This window comes from Chiloscyllium plagiosum, unplaced genomic scaffold (assembly GCF_037043375.1).
Source record: "Chiloscyllium plagiosum isolate Xiang-an unplaced genomic scaffold, Cpla_swu_hap1 HiC_scaffold_33, whole genome shotgun sequence".
Taxonomy (NCBI): domain Eukaryota; kingdom Metazoa; phylum Chordata; class Chondrichthyes; order Orectolobiformes; family Hemiscylliidae; genus Chiloscyllium; species Chiloscyllium plagiosum.
In genome coordinates this window covers 22,802,094-22,823,604 of record NW_028270171.1, presented here as the reverse complement: position 1 = coordinate 22,823,604, position 21,511 = coordinate 22,802,094, and the positions used below count along the sequence as shown (strand labels likewise).

General features: G+C 43.0%; 1 long non-coding RNA gene across 1 annotated transcript in view; it reads right to left on the bottom strand.

Annotated features, from left to right (window-relative positions):
• Positions 1 to 21,421, bottom strand: part of LOC122541984 (uncharacterized) — a 44,128-nt gene extending 22,707 nt beyond the window's left edge. Inside the window, exons 1-3 of the long non-coding RNA XR_015752573.1 lie at positions 21,393 to 21,421; positions 20,206 to 20,271; positions 6,346 to 6,438 (exon numbers count right to left, since the gene is read on the bottom strand). This is a non-coding gene — a long non-coding RNA (uncharacterized LOC122541984). The remainder of the gene's footprint in view (positions 1 to 6,345; positions 6,439 to 20,205; positions 20,272 to 21,392) is intronic.
• Positions 21,422 to 21,511: the final 90 nt, after the last annotated feature.

Here is a 21,511-nt window from a genome sequence, read left to right as displayed (position 1 = left end):
TGGATGCAGGTACAGTTACAATGTTTAAACGACATTTCGATAAGTACGTGAAGAGAAAGGTTTGGAGGGAGATGGGCCAACCACAGGCAGGTGCGACTAGTTTAAGTTGGGAATGTGGTCGGTGTGCATTAGTTAGACCAAAGGGTCTGTTTTCATGCTGTATGACTCTTTGATTGTGTCTCTGCCATTGAGGCAGAAGTTTTGGGTTCAACCCCAGGTCCTGTTAGCCAAGGAAGGTGCATTCATAACGTGGTCAAACGGGTTGAGTATCAATCTATGAATCCTCCCAAAATATGCCAATAGTTGGTGATATGAATAGGAGAGATTCCTAATCAGGACTTTCTACCATAATTGTCCATCGCTCCAGATCACGACATGCTTGTAAGAAAGCGATGTTGCCAAAGCAACACAGACTCTGAGTGAACTATAACAGACCACCGCTAATTCCTTGGGACTGATTTTGCTTCTTCATTTATTCAGTTCCAGTCATGCAAAATCTTACAAGTAACCAATAACCATTGTAATGAAAGCCAGTGATCTACAGACGTTCTTGCAACAATCTGGAATGTATTCTACCCACTCGTCTCAAATCTATAAAATTCTTAATTACAAAGCTTTCCACTATTTTTGACATTTGACAAGAATTGGACAGAAAGTTAAGACTCTCCTATTTGGTGAGTTGTTCTAGATGGGATGATCATTTCTGTCTTTAAGGTGACCACTTTTTTTTTTATCCTGTAGAAATATAACTTTCTCTCTAACTATTCTATCACTATTAGTCAAGAGTACAGCAGAGCTGGAACATACTGCTGAAGATTTTACCTTGCACTCATCAGTACACATGCAAGAATGCCAAATTTCAAAAGGAACAATAACTTATATGGTTTTGAAAAAAGACATTGATTCATTTGTTAGTCAACTCTGTTAACTTAAGGTATTGCAATGGAGAATGTAGCAGAGATCTACTGTCCACTTATGTTTAATTCACAATGCTTGCTCATGTCTCCTTTTCTCCTGCAGAGAATAGGTCCCAGCATATGAATATATGTAGCTTATATCAAACTTCTGAGGCAGTCTGCAGTCCAACTGATAATCCTAAATTGATTGTTATTGTTATTCTTAGCACACTCAGGACAGTTTAGCAAGAATCATCCAATCACAGAATCAGATTTAACATTAGATACTTGAAAAACTTTAATAGCATGGCTTTTTTCCAAACGGCAATACTATTGCTTGTAATAAATTTGAAAAAAACGTTAATATTTTTGGTATCTATCTGTAAGCTTAATTTGAACTTCAGTTGGCAAGCAGCTTTCACAAATGCTATTTAATGTGGTCCTCAGTACCATTCAGACACACCTCTGGTTAGTTACTGCATGCATGGTCAGTAATGCCAGGGACAACCATATTGTTATAGACCAGACCAGACTCCCTCAAAATATTTTAAGTGGGTAGCCTAAACCCTAATATTCTCTTAATTCAAACGTAGATGTGAAGTGCCATGCTCCAGATGTGATGGGACCAGTCAAACTACTTGTTGTTAAAACAAAACACAATTTATTTTAACATTATAATTAAAATACAAACAAAAGAAAGAGGAATTTAGAATAACTTAACCATTGGAAAACTTAAGCAAATAATAGATACAGTACTTATTACTAATTAACTGTTCCAATACAGTTACATCCCATAAACACACCCCTTGGCAAAAAGGTAGTTTCAGACACAGATTCTTACATGCAGTTCTCCAATCCAGGAGGAAAAATCATCAAGAGAAAATTCAGAGAAAGTAGCAACTAGAGACATTCACTGAAGCTTCCAACTCTTTTGAGGCCCCAAAGGCTTCTGCTTAAAACTGAAACTAAATACTAAAGAAAGCTAGAAAGTCTGGTCTGTGAGAGCTGGCCATGTCCAGGCTGTTTCTACTGTTCCAACTTAAAAATAAACCCAAGGCCTCACAAGTTGTTTACTTTTCCAAAGACAGCTCAGCACCTCTGCCTTACAATCTTTCTTAAAAAAACGGACAAAACAATCTCTTAAAATGACAACATTCTTTGAATGAATACTATTTTGGAAAGAGTGCAGTTTTGGAATATGTACGTGTTTGGTGTGTGAATCTGTGTGTTCACTTTTGAAGTATGCACGTTAATAATGTGGTAGCAACTTTACAGGACTGGCTTACTCACAATTGGTGATCCTGGGATTCATATCAGATTGACACTGGCAAATCCCAAACCTGGGAGGAGGAGTGACAAAGAAGGCAGTAATGACCAGTACAGCAAGCTGGAAGAGGGCACAGAGGGCAGTACCAAACTTGAGTCTGCAGGAAGAGAATGTATGCAGGATTTCACAAAGTAACAACATGACAGGCCACATTTCAAAAGCAAAACAATCACTTACCTATTCAACCCGTTAGGATCAAATATGGAAAGATTGCGCCAGCTTTAGATATTTATGTCCCTGCCACTTTCCAAACTGCTTCTGATGATACCTGCAACATGAGCTGGCTTCCTGTGCACACGGTAATCTGGCAAATTCCCAATGCTCTGTTTGCTTGGCATTATCAGCTCATTACCTTCCTTACAGACGATGACAAGCAGTGGGAAACATCCCTGGGATTTACTTGCATCATTTCATTCCAATGGTTGCAGGATGATATATACATTGACTGAATGATTCCATCATGAACCAGCCCAAAAGTGATTACTGACAGGAAACCAAGAGGGAAATCAGGAGGGCAAAAAGAGGACATGAGATAGCTTTGGCAAATAGAGTTAAGGAGAATCCAAACAGTTTTTACAAATATATTAAGGACAAAAGGGTAACTAGGGAGAGAATAGGGCCCCTCAAAGATCAACAAGGCAGCCTTTGTGTGGAGCCACAGGAGATGGGGGAGATACTAAACGAGTATTTTGCATCAGTGTTCACTGTGGAAAAGGACATGGAAGATATAGAATGTGGAGAAATAGATGGTGACATCTTGAAAAATGTCCATATTACAGAGGAGGAAGTGCTGAATGTCTGAAATGCATGAGGTGGTTAAATCCCCAGGACCTGATCAGGTGTACCCTAGAACTCTGTGGGAAGATAAGGAAGTGATTGCTGGGCCTCTTGCTGAGATAATTGTATCATCGGTAGTCACAGATGTGTTGCAGGAAGACTGGAGGTTGGCTAACGTGGTGCCACTATTTAAGGACAAGCCAGGGAACTATAGACCAGTGAGCCTGATGTCGGTGGTGGGCAAATTGTTGGAGGGAATCCTGAGGGACAGGATGTACATATATTTGGAAAGGCAAGGACTGATTAGGGATGGTCAACATGGCTTTGTGTGTGGGAAATCATGTCTCACAAACTTGATTGAGTTTTTTGAAGAAGTAACAAAGAGTATCGATGAGGGCAGAGCGGTAGACGTAACCTATATAGACTTCAGTAAGGCGTTCAACAAGGTCCCCCATGGGAGATTGGTTAGCAAGGTTAGGTCACATGGAATACAGGGAGAACTAGCCATTTGGATACAGAACTGGCTCAAAGGTAGAAGACAGAGGGTGGTGGTGGAGGGTTATTTTTCAGATTGGAGGCCTGTGATCAGTGGAGTGCCACAAGGATCAGTGCGGGTTCAACTACTTTTTGTCATTTATATAAATGATTTGGATGTGAGCATAAGAGGTATAATTAGTAAGGTGCAGATGACACCAAAATTGGAGGAGTAGTGGGCAGTGAAGAGGGTTACCTCAGATTACAATGGGATCTTGATCAGATGGGCCAATGGGCTGAGGAGTGGCAGATTTCTGGAGTTTAATTCAGATAAATGCGAGGTGCTGCATTTTGGGAAAGCAAATCATAGCAGGACTTATACACTTAATGGTAAAGTTCTAGGGAGTGTTGCTGAACAAAGAGACCTTGGAGTGCAGGTTCATAGCTCCTTGAAAGTAGTCACAGGTAGATAGGATAGTGAAGAAGGCGTTTGGTATGCTTTCCTTTATTGGTCAGAGTATTGAGTACAGGAGTTGAGAGTTCATGTTGCAGCTGTACAGGACATTGGTTAGGCCACTTTTGGAATATTGCAGCAATTCTGGTCTCCTTCCTATCAGAAGGATGTTGTGAAACTTGAAAGGGTTCAGAAAAGATTTGCAAGGAAGTTGCCAGGGTTGGAGGATTTGAGCTATTGGGAGAGGTTCAATAGGCTAGGGCTGTTTTCCCAGGAGAGTCGGAGGCTGAGGGGTGATCTTATAGAGGTTTACAAAATCATGAGGAGCATGGATAGGAAAAATAGTCAAGGTCTTTTCCCTGGGGTGGGCGAGTCCACAACTAGAGGGTGTAGGTTTAGAGTGAGAGGGGCAAGATATAAAAGAGATCTAAGGGGCAACTTTTTCATGCAGAGGTTGGTACGTGTCTGGAATAAGCTGCCAGAGGATGTGGTGGAGGCTGGTACAATTGCAACATTTAAAAGGCATCTGGATGGGTGTATGAGTAGGAAGGGTTTGGAGGGATATTTGCCAGGTGGGACTTGATTGGGTTGGGATATCTGGTTGGCATGGACCAGTTGGACTGAAGGGTCTGTTTCCTTGCTGTACATCTCTATGACTCTATGACTATGTTATCTTGTCAGCTGGTTTGCAATATGTCCATGCCATCAAAGGGGCAAAAGGTATTCCCTCTCTGACTGCCTCATGTTACGACCATAACAGGAGGACGCACTGGAAGTCAAATCCCTCCACTCCTCAAACTGTACCAGAAGTGTAATTATCTGATTCAGTCACCAAAATAGACAATTTGTTTCACTTTATTACAGTCATCCAGAACAAAGAGACTTGTACAAGGTTTTTCTTTCAGTGAACTCAAAACTACCTTGCTCGTCAGAAACAAGCTTTGTTTTAAACATGTGGCAAGCTGGCTATCGACACTAGTATTTTACAGAATTACACACGCAAATAGGTAAACAAACAGGACCAGACCCACCTCTCTGCAGAGCAACTGTGAGTGGAAATCTAGGGAAAACCCTGCGATCAAAAGGTGAAGAGTAGAAGGAGGCAGCTTGCTTACAGAGCCTTTGGTTTCTTGTTGATGAAATCACATTGCTATTGGCCACAAAGCGATCAAAGGTCTTCAGCTCAGGTAATAGGTCAGTCAGACATTGGTCTCATGATTGAGATAACAGTTTGGCTTTCAGATTGAGGACATAAGAGATGCGTGTGCCTGGCGCTTTTTCAATTTTCAGTTAATAGCTCGTAGAGAAATGTAGCCAACATGCTTTCTTTAAGTGTTATCGATAGAGTGAGAGAGGTAGAGAAATTCTTTGCAATTCAGGAATGGTTCAAATCTTCTATGTTTTACAATACAGAATTCCTCAAAGACATTTTATGGGTTTAAAAAAAAATTAGTCATGGGATGGGGGTGTCACCAGCTAGGCCAGCATTTATTGCCCATCCCAAATTGCCCAGAGGCCAGCTAAGAGTCAACAGCATCACTGTGGGTCTGGAGTCACATGAGGCCAGACCAAGTAAGGACAGCAGTTTTCTTCTCTAAAGGGCATTAGTGAATCAGGTGGGTTTTTCCGACAATGGATTCATGGTCATCATTAGATTCTTAATTCCAAATTTTTATTGTATTCAAATTCCACCATCTGTCACAGCAGGATTTGAACCCAAGCACCCAGAGAATTACCTGGGTCTCTAGATTAATAGTCCAGTGATCATAGCACCATGCCATCGTTATCCCTTTGAAACCATGGTTGTGGCAATTTTTGGCAGATTACAATTGTTTATTCATTAAAAACTTCAGATTATTTTTGTACTTATTTTCCATTATGGAATGCCAAAATATTGCTGCTCCTAAAGCTCAAAGGTATCCTGACCTAACTTTCTTTGGTCCAAACTGGATGATCTCAGACTTGGACTCCATGTGCCACAGTTTTCACCCACTCAGTAAATCACCACAATGGCTCTTTGTATCTTCTTTTGTCCCATCTCCACTATTTACTGTGCCACTTAATTTATAATGTAACCTAGATACATGGTTTAAGACTGCTTTTCTATGTCATTTATAAAAGTAGTGAAATGCAGTGGCAGCAGTTCAGATCCCAGGCCGAGGGAAATCACCAATTATTAATTTGTTGATTTGTGTACACAACCATTATCCCAACTCCCTAGCTTTTGTCACCAAACCAATTCCCTACCCTTGCCAACAGGCTACCTCGAGTTCCACCCACTTCCATTTTTGTTTGCAGACTCGAGTGGATTCTTATCTAATACCTTCAGAAAGTCCACATAAATGACAGCCACAGAACATTCTACCATCTATCAAGTTCTCATTCTTCTCAAAAAGTGCTAGTTAAATACGGCTTACCTTTAACAATTTCTCTGATCAAATCGCCTTTGTCGAATTGCTCAGCCGCTCTATCAGAAACCATTAGATTTTGGAGATTCTCGGTATTTAATCCTGATAGATGAATTTCAAAGCAGATAAATGTAAGGTAATTCATTTTGGTAAAAGAAACACAGAGACAATTCAGGCTCAATGCTACAACTTTGAGGGGAGTACAGGAATACAGGGACCTCAGGGTTCATGTGCGTAATCCTCTGAAGGTGGTTGGGCAATTTGAAACAATTGTTAAGAAAGCTTACAGGATCCTTGGATTTATAAATAGAGACATAGTGTATAAAAGCAAGGAAGTGATACTATTCCTCTGCAAATCATTGTCAGATGACAATTAGATTATTGGCCACCTTATTTAAGGAAGCATGTTAAAACCCTGGAAAGAGTGCAAAGGAGATTTACTAGAATGATGCCAGGAATGAGGGAATTTAGATAAAGGAAAGATAAATGAAATTGGCTTATTCTCCCTGAAGCAGGTAAGATTAAGGTGAACCTATAGTGGTGTTCAAAATTATGAACAATTTTGACAGGATAAAGAAAGATATTCTGTTTCCACTAGTTTGCATGTCAGTTACTAGGAGTCACAAAAGACCTTTAAAAAATTCAAGATTGTCAGCAAGAAAGCTAAGAATCAGGTGAGGAGAAACTCGTTTACTCAGAGAAATGTTAGGATTTGGGAGAGTGTTGGAGGTGGATTCCACTGGTGTTTTCAAAAGAAAGCTGGATGTATATTTGAAAGTGATGAATTTAGATGGGTATGGAGACATGGCTGGAGAATGGGACAAGCTGTAATAGCTCTTTTAGCTGGTACAGTTGGTACTGCAAAATTCTATGATTCTATGAATCCACTATATTCCTCATTCATATTTTCAAATCTCATAATAAATCAAGTAGATTTCCCCCACTTGATTTTTTTTTCAGTTTTCCTGTATCTCTGGGCTTTATTCTTACATTGCATTCTCTCACTTTTAATTACAAGTTTAAAAAGTGTTTTACCTCCAAAAACAGCAGTAAGTATAGTTAGAATCTTGTTTTTAGACCTTCCCTTCTCCCTATGAAACCCAATATCAATTCAATCATATTATACTTGCTGTTAGCTTGGTGTTCCCTTCATGAACAATCTAACACTATGATCTGGACTTTGGATCCCTTTTCTTATCGCGGACTATGTGTACTTTCATTATGATTTCTGCATGAACCCTCTCCCCTCCTTTTTTATTGATTTAAAGTTATAATCACAACTCAAATTATCGTTTCAACTTGGACCCCTACAGGTCAGCTCCTCCCTGCTCCAAACAAATACCAACACTCCCTGAAAGGGGATCTCTCTTTGCTGCACAGGTTTCCAGCCATGTCATTCCTCTGTCTTCTAAGTTAGCTTCCAACACCTAATACTACCTTAACAGGACCTGCACTTTCCTCTGTCCGGACATGGATCCCATTCTTTTTCTATCGCCTTTGAGATATTCCATACCTTGGCACTAGGTAGGCAAACGACCCTTTGGGATTCTCTGTCAGACTGCAAAACACAATATCTATCCTCCTAATGATTAAACTCCCCCTCACCATATTGCCTTGGTCAGTATTGTGGCTCTATGTCTGATAGTCTTTCTCTTCAACTTCCCAGAAAGACAAATTGTACTTTGGTCTTTTGCTAAAATCATATAGATCCTTAGTAAGAGCACTTCTGGAGGACAGTGCAGTTTTAGTTTCCATTCCTAAGGGAGAATATACTTGTCTTAAAAGTTCACTAGACTGGCTCCAAGGATGAGAGCACTGTCCTATGATGACAGGCCATATAAAGTGGGTAAATATTCTCTGGAGCTGAAAATGTGTTGCTGGAAAAGCGCAGCAGGTCAGGCAGCATCCAAGGAACAGGAGAAGCGACGTTTCGGGCATGAGCCCTTCTTCAGGAATGAGGCCTCATTCCTGAAGAAGGGCTCATACCCGAAACATCGATTCTCCTGCTCCTTGGATGCTGCCTGACCTGCTGCGCTTTTCCGGCAACACATTTTCAGCTCTGATCTCCAGCATCTGCAGTCCTCACTTTCTCCTAAAATATTCTCTGGAGTTGAGAAGAATAAGAGGTGATCTCAATGAATCATATAAAATTCTGAGGGGCCTTAACAGGGTAGACACTAAAAAAACCAGTATCCCTTAGTCAGGGTACCTCAAACATGTAGAGTCTCAGGGTAAGGGGATAAATTATTTAGAATCATAGAATCCCAAAAGTGTGGAAACAGGTCATTCAGTCCATTAAATCCACATCGACCCTCCGAAGAGCATCTCATCCAGACCCCACCCTGCTACCCCATCCCTGTAACTCTGCATTTCCCATGATTAATCCACCTAACCTGCATATCTTTGGACTGTGGGAGGAAACTGGAGCACCCGGAGGAAACCTGCAGACATGGGGAGAAAGTGCAAACTCCACACAAACAGTTGTCCAATGGTGGAATCGAACCCAGGTTCCTGATGCTGGTAGGCAGCAGTGCTAATCACTGAAGCACTGTGCATCACACCTAAACTTATACCCCTCCCCTATCCCTGTAACCCTGCATTTCCCATGGCTAATCCACCTAACCTGCACATCTCTGAACACTATGCACAATTTAGCTTGGCCAATCCACCTAACCTATTTAAGACGGAGATGAGGGAAAACTTCTTCACTCAAAAGGCTTAGGAATTGTCTATTTGAGTGGATTCTGGATACTCATCTTTGAACATTTTCAAGGATGATATCGACAGATTTTTAATCTTTTAGGGAATCAGGTGATCAGGGGAGTGAACAGAAAGTGGAGTTAAGGCAGATGTTGAGTCAGAAGTGTACTGAATGACAGTGTATCAGGCTTGAGGGGCCATATGATCTACACTGCTTATATTTCCTCGCATTAATGTTGCAACATGGGGGTTGAAAGTGGTTGGGAGGCAAGAGTGGACTTAGATGGGAAACAAGCTGGCAGGTTTTGGCATAGTGTCTGCTCGAGACTGGAGGTATCCCAGGGGCTCAGCTTTTCACCAGCAATGATCAGGTGAAGGAATTGAGAGCTGTTCATCCAAATTTACAGATGATGCTAAATAACGAGGAGGCAAAGTCAGCTCCGTGGATTGGATCAGGAAGTAACAAAGCAAATTAGTCGGGGAAAACTGCAGCAATGGCGTTCAGACCAAAGAAAGACAAATTGGAATGTTTTCTCAATGGTAAGGATTTACGTTTCCACACATTCAAATCAACAAAGCTGGTGGACAGGTGGAAAAGGTAAGCAAAAATTCAAATAGTACATTGGTCTTTACCTCAAAAAGACTGGGTCACAAAAGAATGAAAGCTATTTGTCAATTTTAAAGAGTTTTTACAGCATCCCATACAGAATGCTGCATTCAGCAACATTATATTAACCTTAGAGAAAGGTCTTAGTGAAGAAAAAGAAGGAAGCATATGTCAGGTGTAGAGATCAAGTGAACCCTTAGAAGAGTATAAATACAGTAGGAGTATACTTAAGGAGATCAGGAGGGCAAAAAGGGGACATGAAATAGCTTTGGCAAACAGGATTAAGGAGAATCCAAAGGGATTCTACAAATACATTAAGGACAAAAGGGTAACTAGGAGAGAATAGGGTCTCTCAAAGTTCAGCAAGGCAGCCTATGTGTGGAACAGCAGGAGATGGGGGAGATAGTAAAACGAGTATTTTGCATCAGTGTTTACTGTGGAAAAGGACATGGAAGATATAGAATGTGGAGAAATAGATGGGGATATCTTGAAAAATTCCATATTACAGAGGAGGAAGTGCTGGACGTCTGAAATGCATGAAGGTGGATAAATCCCCAGGACCTGATCAGGTGTACCCCAGAACTCTATGGGAAGCTAGGGAAGTGATTGCTGGGCCTCTTGCTGAAACATTTGCATCATCGATAGTCAAAGGTGAGATGCCGGAAGACTGGAGGTTGGCAAACTTGATGTCACTATTTAAGAAGGGTGGTAAGGACAAGCCAGGGAGCTATAAATGTCCCATTTGCCAGCCCATGTCCCATATCTCTCGAAACCCTCCCTATTCATATACCCACCCAGATGCCTTTTAAATGTTGTAATTGTACCAGCCTCCACCCTCTGCATGAAAAGGTTATGCCTCAGGTCCCTTTTAAATTTTTCCCCTCTCATCCAAAACCTATGCCCTTTAGTTCTGGACTTCCCGGCTCCAAGGAAAAGACCTTGTCTATTTACCCTATCCATGCTCCTCATGATTTTATAAACCTCTATAAAGTCACCCCTCAGCCTCCAATGTTTCAGGGAAAACAGCCCCAGCCTGTTCAGCCTCTCCCTGTAGCTCAAACCCTCCAACTCTGGCAACATCCTTGTAAATCTTTTCTAAACCCTTTCAAGTTTCACAACATCCTCCCTATAGCAGGGAGACCAGAATTGCACACAATATTCCAAAAGTGGCTTAACCAATGTCCTGTATAGCTGCAACATCACCAAAATAATCTCATCAAAATTGTCCTGTACAGGGCAAAGGTGGAACCTGAGAAAAAGTTGCAGTAAAAAGTTGCGTGTGTGCTAATTGAAGACTCACCCCCGCAAAATGCAGCAGCAGTCTTGTTGGTATCCAATCTGGGTGCCCCAGAGAGGGCGGTGTTGGATGGGGTGGGGGGCGGGTGGGTTGTGGTGTTGGATGAGTTTGGGGGATGGACAGGGGTTGGAGTTGGACAGGTTTGGGGGGCAGGTGGGGGTGGGGGTAAAAGGAGTGGTGCTGGACGGGTTTGGGGGAGTCAGTGCTGGAAGCGTTTGGGGAGGTGGTGTTGGATGGGGTTGGGGGCGGGCAGAGGGGCGGGTTTGGGGGTGGATGGGTGGCAGGGGTGGGCGGGGAGCAGTGTTGGGAGTGGACGAGGGGTGTTGGACGGGGTTGGGGTGCGGGCGGGAGAGGGGTCAGAGGCTAGTGTGCAGTATGCTGCTGCCCCATCTCCTGAAAGGGGAGCGGACTTTACAGAAAACTCCGAGCCTCAGAGGAAAGGCATTGAATCAATTAACTGAATAATCAATTATCCGAACAAAGTTGTGCCTGCCTGTCTCATTCGGATAATTGAGGTTCCTCTGTGTAGGGTGACTTGGCGTTTATGGACAAGTGAATGGTGACAGTTGTCATTAGTAGGGTCTGGCAAGAATGCCTGAAACCAAATGGAAAGAGGGGACAGTTGACGGTTATATGTTAATTCAGGGATAACTGGGTGAGAATGAGAGTGGGTGTATGTCTGAGCGGAACAAGTAATCAGTGTGATGGAGTTTTGTGATGCTTTGACTCTGTCTAACCAATCTTTACGCTCTGTTGTTTAACAACTGTTATTCATTAATCCATGTGACAATTAACATTCTCCTGGATTAAGGTCTGCCGATGTCTCTTCTCATGCTGATTGGCGGTTACCTTGTTTTTCTCTCTCTTTTCTTCAATGGGTTTAATATTTGTAACCCTCCAATTTTTTGGTTTTCCTTCAATATTGAAGATAATAGGGAGGTTGTGGCCAAAATCTAGATTAGAAAGTTAGGTTGAAGAGTTGTTCCATCACAGATTAACCTTACTCCCATCATCTTATTGAACTATGGTCAATTGCTCGATAATTACCGTTTGTACTCATGTAAAAGTCAAACTTTTTAGACTATTTTTAAAGGTTCAACTAAAGTATCGAGTAATACAACGGGTACAAGTTTTGAGGGGCTGAGATTCATGTTGCAGTTCGAAATACCAAATTATTAGCAGAAGTCGATTTGATCGCACAACTGATCCCAGGTAAAGAAGAAAAACACAATGAATTGTTGTGTCGCCATAGTCTTACCAGACCATAGGGGCTGCTCTCTTATTAGAGAGAAGCAACTGGTGGTGATTTAACCTGAGGCCCACTGGACCTCAGGCAAGGGAAGAGGTTGAAAAGGAGAGTCCTTCATGGCAACCTCAGATCGGTGATAGGAATTAAACCCACACTGTTGGCATCACACTGCTCTGCAAACCAATCATCCAGCCAACTAAGTTAAACCAATTCCCACAATGAATTACCGTAAAGGTAGTTATCAGATAAAAGCAAGAGAAACAAGAATGAATTACTGGTAGGAAATTTTATTTATACATTCCAGTACGAGAATTTAACATGTCAAAGATTCATTGAAATCTTGCAAAATCACACTGTTCAACATCGTCTTGGCCTGGTATAATGGCACACTTAAAATGAAACATTTATTAAATTCTGAATGTGTAAGCATCTTGAACCTTCCCGCCAAATTCTTTTGTTTCCATCCCATTTACTCTCGTATTCTATGAACCTCACCAACATTAACAAATTTGTAAAGAATTAAAGATATATGTAGCTAATATATGTCACTTTTATTCAGATGTAATGGCACAGTTAAAATAATTAATTTTTTAACGATATTAACTTTTGGATGTACAGTGAACGAAGTGCGATAAGTACCGATAGACTTAGTACGAGTCTGAATGAATGAATGAATGAATCAAAACGTGCTGTTGGAAACCAAATGGGCTAAGTAGAGTTGTGAATGAATGAATGAATAAAGACGCAATATAATAAACAAAGAGCGATGAGTAGAGTTATCGGTATGACTGAATGAATGCGATTTTGTTTAAGTGGGTTAATGGGGACATACAAGAGGCTTGCAAGAGGTTCCCTTTGCAAGAGGTTTATAATGCAACATAGTAGGGCTGACTTTAACATGAGATATATGGAAAATACAAGATTTTTTGGCCAAAAATAAGGTGTCAACTTTTACATGAGATTGACTTTTACACGAGTGTATACAGTAAATTTTCACTACAGATTTCCAATATTGGTAACTTTCTAAAAAAAAATCTGTTGAAATAATAAGTTCTTCTGAATTTTATTGATTCCTCAGGGTTCTCTGACACTCCTCAATGTGCACTTCCACTCTTCCCAGTGTTATAACCTGCTCTTCACTAGGAGGATGACGACATTAAATGGATTAGGGGATTCAAGGAATATGTGGCAACAGAATATAGGACTTGTGAGGTCATGTTGTGACTACATAGGACACTGGCTAGGCCTGTTTCAGAGTACTACGTTCAATTCTGGTCTCCCTGCTATAGGAAAGATGTTGTGAAACTTGAAAGGATTCAGAAAATATTCACAAGGATGTTGCCAGGGTTGGAGAGGTTGAGCGATAGGGAGAGGCTGAATAGGCTGGGGCTATTTCCCTGGAGTGTTAAGAGGATGAGGGGTCTTTATAGAGGTTTATAAAATCATGAGGGGCATGGATAGAGTGAATAGCCAAAGTCTTTTCCGCAGAGTGGGGGAATCCAAAACTAGAGGACATAGGTTTAAGGTGATTAGATTAGATTCCCTACAGTGCGGAAACAGGCCCTTCGGCCCAACAAGTCCACACTGACCCTCCGAAGAGTAAACCACCCAGACCCATTCCCCTACTAATGCACCTAACACTACGGGCAATTTAGCATGGCCAATTCACCCGACCCTGCACATCTTTGGACTGTCGGAGGAAACCCACGTAGACACAGGGAGAATGTGCAAACTCCACGCAGACAGTCGCTAACCACTGAGCCACCATGCCGCTCCATGAGAGGGAAAAGGTTTAAAAGGGCCTAAGGGGCAACATTTTCACACAGAGAGTGGTGCTTGTATGGAATGAGCTGCCAGAGTTGGTGGTGGAGACTTGTACAAATAAAACATTTAAAAGGCATCTGGATGGGTATATGAATAGGAAGGGGTTAGAGGGATATGGGCCAAATTCCGCAAATGGGACTAGATTAATGTATCATATCTGGTCATCATGGACGAGTTGGACCAAAGTGTCTACTTCCATGCTATATATCTCCATGACTCTATAACGTGGTCTGGAGTTACAGCTAGTGATAGTAGAGGCTCCACATGTCTTTCTGCCACATGACTAACCAGGAATTCTCCCCCCCTTACAATTTGCCAATGGCAAGTGTTGGAAGGATTTTCAGGTTTTAAACCTAAATAAGTTTGGCTGCATTAGGAACAAACGTTCCTTAACCTCGAACCTTGGGTTCAAAGGTTGAGAAAGTACCCGCTGTGCCACAAACAGCTCAAGTCAATTCTGTCTTCACCTGATGTCCATACACAGACCTCCCACAAGGGGTCACTGGACAATGATCTGAAGTAGAAACGTAGCTCGCTTGTTCCTCGAATAAGCAAAGGACACAAATACGTATCACGACAGCCCAGTCCAAGGAAACTTAACTCAGCACAGGTAAGGGACTGAACCTTGGACCTTTCCTAGACTGCATGAGTCAGCCACTTGCTGAATAAGCTGCCTGAGGCATTGAGAAAGCTAATTTGTTTTCCTTCAGATGAGAACCATAAAGCAAACAGTGTTCACAGCAAGACCAGAGAGACAGAAAACACCAACAAAACCAAAGAGTATGCCAATTTGGTGGGAGAACACATACAAAGAGGAAGCAACCAAGGAGAAACAGGGATGTAAACGCAGACAACAAGAGGGAAGAAGATGATGAGTACACAGAAGGGCAGAGAGTGCGTGGAATGTGAAAGAGAAGAAACAGAGAAGTGAGCAAATGAGTAAAAGAGAAACAAGTGGAAGAGACGAATGAAAAGAGTGGGAGAACAAGGTCCGCAACTAATTTTCCCGATGACACTCACCATTGCTGATTCATGTATGAGAAGCGACCACTTCACTCAGGTCTGGGAGTCTGCGAGAATCCATGGAACTAAATCCTTTATACAGGTCACCATCTTCAGGAGAAAGAAAGAAGGGCGTACAATGAAAGCGCTTCTCCTTGTCACTGTCACCAATGAAACTAATAAGAGCTGGGTATAACAGGAACTCCCAAACTCTTCTGGTCAGCATTCATCAAACAAATGATGGGTTTTTCAAGAAATGTGCTTTAATGGCTTGGACTTCACACAAAGTAACTTAGAGCGGAAATGCGTCACAGGACGATGGCAAAAAGTCTTTCTCCAAATAGAATTAGAACTAGGTTTGTTGTTATATCTTTCACAAATACAATGAAAAGTTTACAGTTTGCCATTGGAATGCACTGGAATGATTTTCAGCTTTAAACCTAAACAGGCTTGGCTGCATTAGAAACAAACATTCCTTAACTCAGAGCCTCAGGCTCAGAGATAGAAATATTACCCACTGTGCAACAAACAACTCAAGTCAATTCTATCTTCACCTGACATCCATACACAGACCTCCCACAAGGGGTCACTGGACAATCGGCACCATCTGAGGTGCAAAGGTACCTAGGAAGAGATCCTTGGGAATAAATTAGAAGAATAAAGAAATAAAAAGTTCAGAATTACAGTCTTTCCTAGCAGAGCAGATGAGTCCCTGTTGGCCTCAAGCCTGTGCTGGCTTCACCTCGAGGCCGGGGGTCAGCACTGGCTTCACCTCGAGGCCAGGAGTCATCACTGGCTTCACCTCAAAGCTGGGGGTCAGTGTTGGCTTCACCTCAAGGCTGGGTGTCAGCGCTGGCTTCACCTCGAAGCTGGGGGTCAGCGCTAGTTTCACCCAGAGGCTGCGGGTCAGCACTGGCTTCACCTCAAGGCCGGGGGTCAGCACTGGCTTCACCTCGAGGCCGGGGGTCAGCACTGGCTTCACCTCGAGGCCGGGGGTCAGCACTGGCTTCACCTCGAGGCCGGGGGTCAGCACTGGCTTCACCTCGAGGCCGGGGGTCAGCGCTGGCTTCACCTCGAGGCCGGGGGTCAGCGCTGGCTTCACCCAGAGGCTGGGGGTCAGCACTGGCTTCACCTCAAGGCCGGGGGTCAGCACTGGCTTCACCTCGAGGCCGGGGGTCAGCACTGGCTTCACCTCGAGGCCAGGGGTCAGCACTGGCTTCACCTCGAGGCCAGGAGTCAGCGCTGGCTTCACCTCAAAGCTGGGGGTCAGCGCTAGCTACACCTCAAAGCTGGGGGTCAGTGTTGGCTTCACCTCAAGGCCGGGTGTCAGCGCTGGCTTCACCTCGAAGCTGGGGGTCAGCGCTGGTTTCACCTCGAAGCTGGGGGTCAGCGCTGGTTTCACCCAGAGGCTGCGAGTCAGCACTGACTTCACCTCAAGCCGGGGGTCGGCACTGGCTTTACCTGAAGGCCAGGGGTCAGTGCTGGCTTCACCTCGAGGCCGGGGGTCAGCACTGGCTTCACCTCGAGGCCGGGGATCAGCGCTGGCTTCACCTCAAGGCCGGGTGTCAGCGCTGGCCTCACCCAGAGGCTGCGGGTCAGCACTGGCTTCACCTCAAGGCCGGGGGACAGTGCTGGCTTCACCTCAAAGCTGGGGGGTCAGTGCTGGCTTCACCTCAAGGCCGGGGGTCAGTGCTGGCTTCACCTCAAAGCTGGGGGGTCAGTGCTGGCTTCACCTCAAGGCCGGGGGTCAGTGCTGGCTTCACCTCAAAGCTGGGGGGTCAGTGCTGGCTTCACCTCAAGGCCGAGTGTCAGCATGGTTCACCTCGAGGCCTGGGGTCAGCACTGGCTTCACCCAGAGGGTGCAGGTCAGTGCTAGCTTTACCTTGAGGCTGCGGGTCAGTGCTGGCTTCACCTTGAGGCCGGGGGTCAGCGCTGGCTTCACCCAGAGGCGGAGAGTCAGCGTTGGCTTCACCTCGAGGCCATGAGTCAGTGCTGGCTTCACCTCGAGGCCGGTTGTCAGCTCTGGCTTCACCTCCAGGCCATGATTCAGTGCTGGCTTCGCCTCAAGCCCGGAGGTCAGTGCTGGCTTCAGCAGGATTCCGTGATGGATTCACCTTGGACATCACTAATGCAGCCCGAGGATTGGAGCTAAGAAGAAATTTTTTAAAAACATAGAAGGGAAAGAAAGGGAAAGAAATGGACAGAATGGATGAGTTCCAGCTGAAGAGTCCTACTTTACCACCATCCTGGATTTTGAAATAGCCTACATTTTATAAAACAAAATGCATGTACTATCTACTATATACATCAGAAGAAAAACTATTAAAACAATGTGTTAATTCGAGTCAGTTCCACTTTCATCAGTCTCTGCATGTGTATTGCAGACGAAGTCTTTAAATTGTGCAGGTCTCCTAATGGAACGGGTGCATAATGTTATTCACTGTTCCTCTGGCATCTGTTCATTTCTGGGTCATGTCCTTTTTCTGGGGAGTGATGCTCTCATAGTAAATGTTTTGCTCATAGCTAATGCTGTTATTCCATGGAAACAGTGGACCTCTGAGGCAGATTCCTGATGAAGGGCTTATGCCTGAAATGTTGATTCTCCTGTTCCTCAGATGTTGACTGACTGGCTGTGCTTTTCCAGCACCACACTCTCGACTCTGATCTCCAGCATCTGCAGTTCTCACTTTCTCCCTCTGAGACAGGTAGTCATTCTGAGCATTGCATTGGCACCAAGGTCATTGAGATCTGCTGTAGATAGTGAAGGAACAACTTCTCCAATCGTATGTAGACATGTGCAGCTGCAATGGTGTATTTGCCGTTCACATTTACCACATACGATTGGGATAAGAAATGTTGTTGTGAACATTGAGTATTAGCACTCTGCTGTCCAATGCTCAGTTCTGGCAGTGATGTGGCAATTTCATCATTTGGGCGGCACAGTGGCTCAGTGGTTAGTACTGCTGCCTCACAGCACCAGAGACCTGGGTTCAGTTCCCGCCTCAGGCAACTGTCTGTGTGGAGTTTGTACATTCTCCCCGTGTCTGTGTGGGTTTCCTCCCACAATCCAAAGATGTGCAGGTTAGGGAATTGGTCATGCTAAATTGCCCGTAATGTTAGGTGAAGGGGTAAATGTAGGGGAATGGGTGGGTTGCTCTTTGGAGGGTCAGTTTGAACTTGTTGGGCCGAAGGGCCTATTTCCACACTGTAAGTAATCTAATCTTAAAGTGAAATTTTAGTTTCTGTAATTTCACCTTTGTTTTTTTCCTCTTGCCTGTTACCACTTCAGATTTTTTTTTTTTAGCTAATGGAAGAGTGGTTTGAATGTGAAGTGACATTAGTCTTTGTATTGGATTACTTTCCATGCATTCAGTAAGTTTATTTCTCCACTCAAGGTATGCCCTGTATAAATGTGTGTTGGATTTGCTCAATTTCTTTATGATACTTTTGGTGATTTTCTCTGCCACCTCAGCTTTTCCCTTTGACTGGATATTATGAAGAGATGATGCATGGTGTTGAACCTCCTAATCCTTTCTGAAGTGGCTGAATTCTTCAGTCATCTCATTGCAATGTTTGGAATGCTTTAGGAGGGAAAGTGTGCTATCAGATGCACAACAATCTCATTGACATCGGCAAGTTTAATTCTCAGTGGTCAGAATAGTAGTCGATAGTGTTACAGGATGTGTCTTTAAGAAGGATTTGTTCTGCCATGTTTCTTTTGAAAGCAAGTATTGTCAACTTGGAGAACCGTCTGATCTGAGCCCAGCTAGCTTTGTTATTTTTTTAAATGGTTGAACAATAGAGGCAGCATGGAGGGGTGGGTCAAATTCCCACAGAACCAGAATTTTTGTTTAACTTTCTGCAGTTGCTGAGGGGTTGAAGTTGGATATGGAAGTTGTTATTCCTCTCTCTGTTTCAGCTAAAAGCTTGGGTTCTCTTCCTACTGTTTGTCTCACAGGTGATTCTATCTGTTTTACTGAGTTTGCTTTTGCCAAGGGTTTTTTTTAATGGGATGTTACTACATTGGAATACTTGCTGTTTGGTAGTTAAATAATCTACTATTTTAAGAATTTCAGTCAAGTTAAGTTATTCTAATTCTTTCTTTTGTTTGTATTTTAACTACAGTGTAAGAATAAAGTGTGTTTTGCTTCAAGCCTGATAGTTGTGACCAATCGAAGTGAACCCAGAACACGCCTTACACTTGTTTAAAAAATAACAAAGTTGAGATCCAGGCTATCTTTTTCATCTACTTGAAGGGGTTTGGTCTGGTTCATAACAACAGTGAAAAGTTATCAGTTCCTGTGAGAATAGAGGTCTATTTCAAGTGACGGTTTCTGGAGATGCAGAAATTCACTAAAGCCCCTTAGACATCACCTTCCAAACCCACAACCACTTTCCTCTGAGAAGGACAAGGGCAGCAGATACATGAAAATCTCACCACCTGCAAGATCCTTCCTTAGCCACTTACCATCCTGACTTGGAAATACATTGCCAGTGATCCAGTATAGCTGGGTCAACATCATGAAATTCTCTCTCGAATGGTTTTGTGGGTCTACCGACAGCACATGCATTGCAGCGGTTGAAGGAGGCAGCTCACTAGCACATTCTCAATGGTAACTAGGAATAGGCAATAAATGCTGGCCTAGACAGCAAAGCCCATGTCCCACGAATGAATAAATAAAAATCTCCATTCTCGGCAGGACCAGTGCAGTAACTTCAGGCCATTTTCCAAATACCTAATCATTTGCATCATTATGTGCTTCATGGCAAAGTGATTATTTCTCATATGAGAGTGAGATAGGTGATTGGACCACAGTTGAACCTAACTCTATCCTGCATCAAGGATAACTATTTATCCTTTCCTTTCAAGGAAGTACAGAGCCCAGCTATAATTCCCCAGTTACTGAAATCATCTCACTGAGCACAAACCCACCTCCAGGTTCAATGCCCTGCACATTTTTAAACACACTTGCCTTGCTGTTGCTACCTGCAGCACCTTGGGCCAGGAGATCTGTCATGCTAATGTGATTTGTGCCATTCTCGCACATCTACTGTGACACACTCTGCAACATCTGCCATTAAAGTACACCTAGGTTAACACCACTTTCTGCAGTCCCTTCACTTTAACCTCTATGAGAGATTTCTACAGCTTTGCAGTTCTGCTCAAATGGAATGAAAATACTCACTTACTTTTGTGGCTGTCACTTTTAAGAATTCCTTTTGTATTTGCAAGCACCTCTTCACTTGTCTTAGGGTCTGCAGAGGGAAATTTAAGAATAGCGTCTTAGCACCCATGTTTCAAAAATGCCTCTATTTTCTTCCAGAGATTTACTTCTTGTCTAGTTTTCTGAGACATGTAAGAAAGAGGTTGGAACACAACATCTTTTAAGTCATAATTATTCACCCACTTGCACTTACAATATGGTCAATCTCCTCTGAGGTCTTCGCGAGAAATGCACTCCCTGACATAATCTGGAGACAGAAAAGCTGGTTGCCAAGTTTCTCTTCATAAAAGTAAGCTTGTGATGGTGAAACATTTTTAAGAGGACATAAGAGACACTGTAGAAATACAAATTGCTTTTTGTTCCCTTTAACGTACTTTCGTTAAATCACGCATGGGACACCATAATGTGTTTTTAGTCCCTATGATTACAGATAAACAGGGCTGCTTTTTGAGAAGGTTCCTCGAGTGGCATAAGTTGCAGTTAGTTGCTTATTATGGAACTCTGAAACAGTGATCACTAAGTCCAAGATTCAATTGCCACATTGTGCTGAGTCAATCACCTTGGTCACAGCACTGCAAAAGGGTGTCATTAAGAGTCAGCTGGAGGAAACATTCAAAATAAAAATATAAACTGTGAAAGGCCAGTTAACATTTTAAAAGGGGAAGGCCAAGCCAAAACTTGAGTGTAGGCCTTCTGTCAAACAACAGCAACATTCAGCCGGATTTCTCTTCCTGATTATTATCCTAGTAGGAAATTCCACACCTGAGGAAGACCAACTATGTTTCACCGCAATGCATTCCAAAATCAGATTGTTGGCAATCCTTTGATTTACATAGGCGTCTCCTTCGGGTCAGAACTACCTACCGCGAGCCTTCATGTGACTGATCTGAACAGGCCAATTCCTGACCACAGATCATTGAACACGAGGTAGTTGGACCTCGTGCAGAATTTGCTTTCTTTTCTGCTGCTGCTCTGTCTCATCATGAAGATGCTGAGTGTCAAAATGTGAGAAAGCTTGAAAGACACGTTATCACATTTTGAACAAGTGATCGATCACAAGATCCACTCAGTTAATGGTTCATTCTGTCCTTCTTCAATTACAGCTTCAGAGTGCCTTTGCAACATTTTCCTAACCTCCGCTGGATCACTGACCTTTTGAGTGATGACAGAATAGAATCTTATTGGGGAGGTGGCTTTCTACTGTTGATTTTGTAGGGTCCTCCTGTTTAACACAGAATATAACAAAAACATTACTTATGAAATTTCTCTCG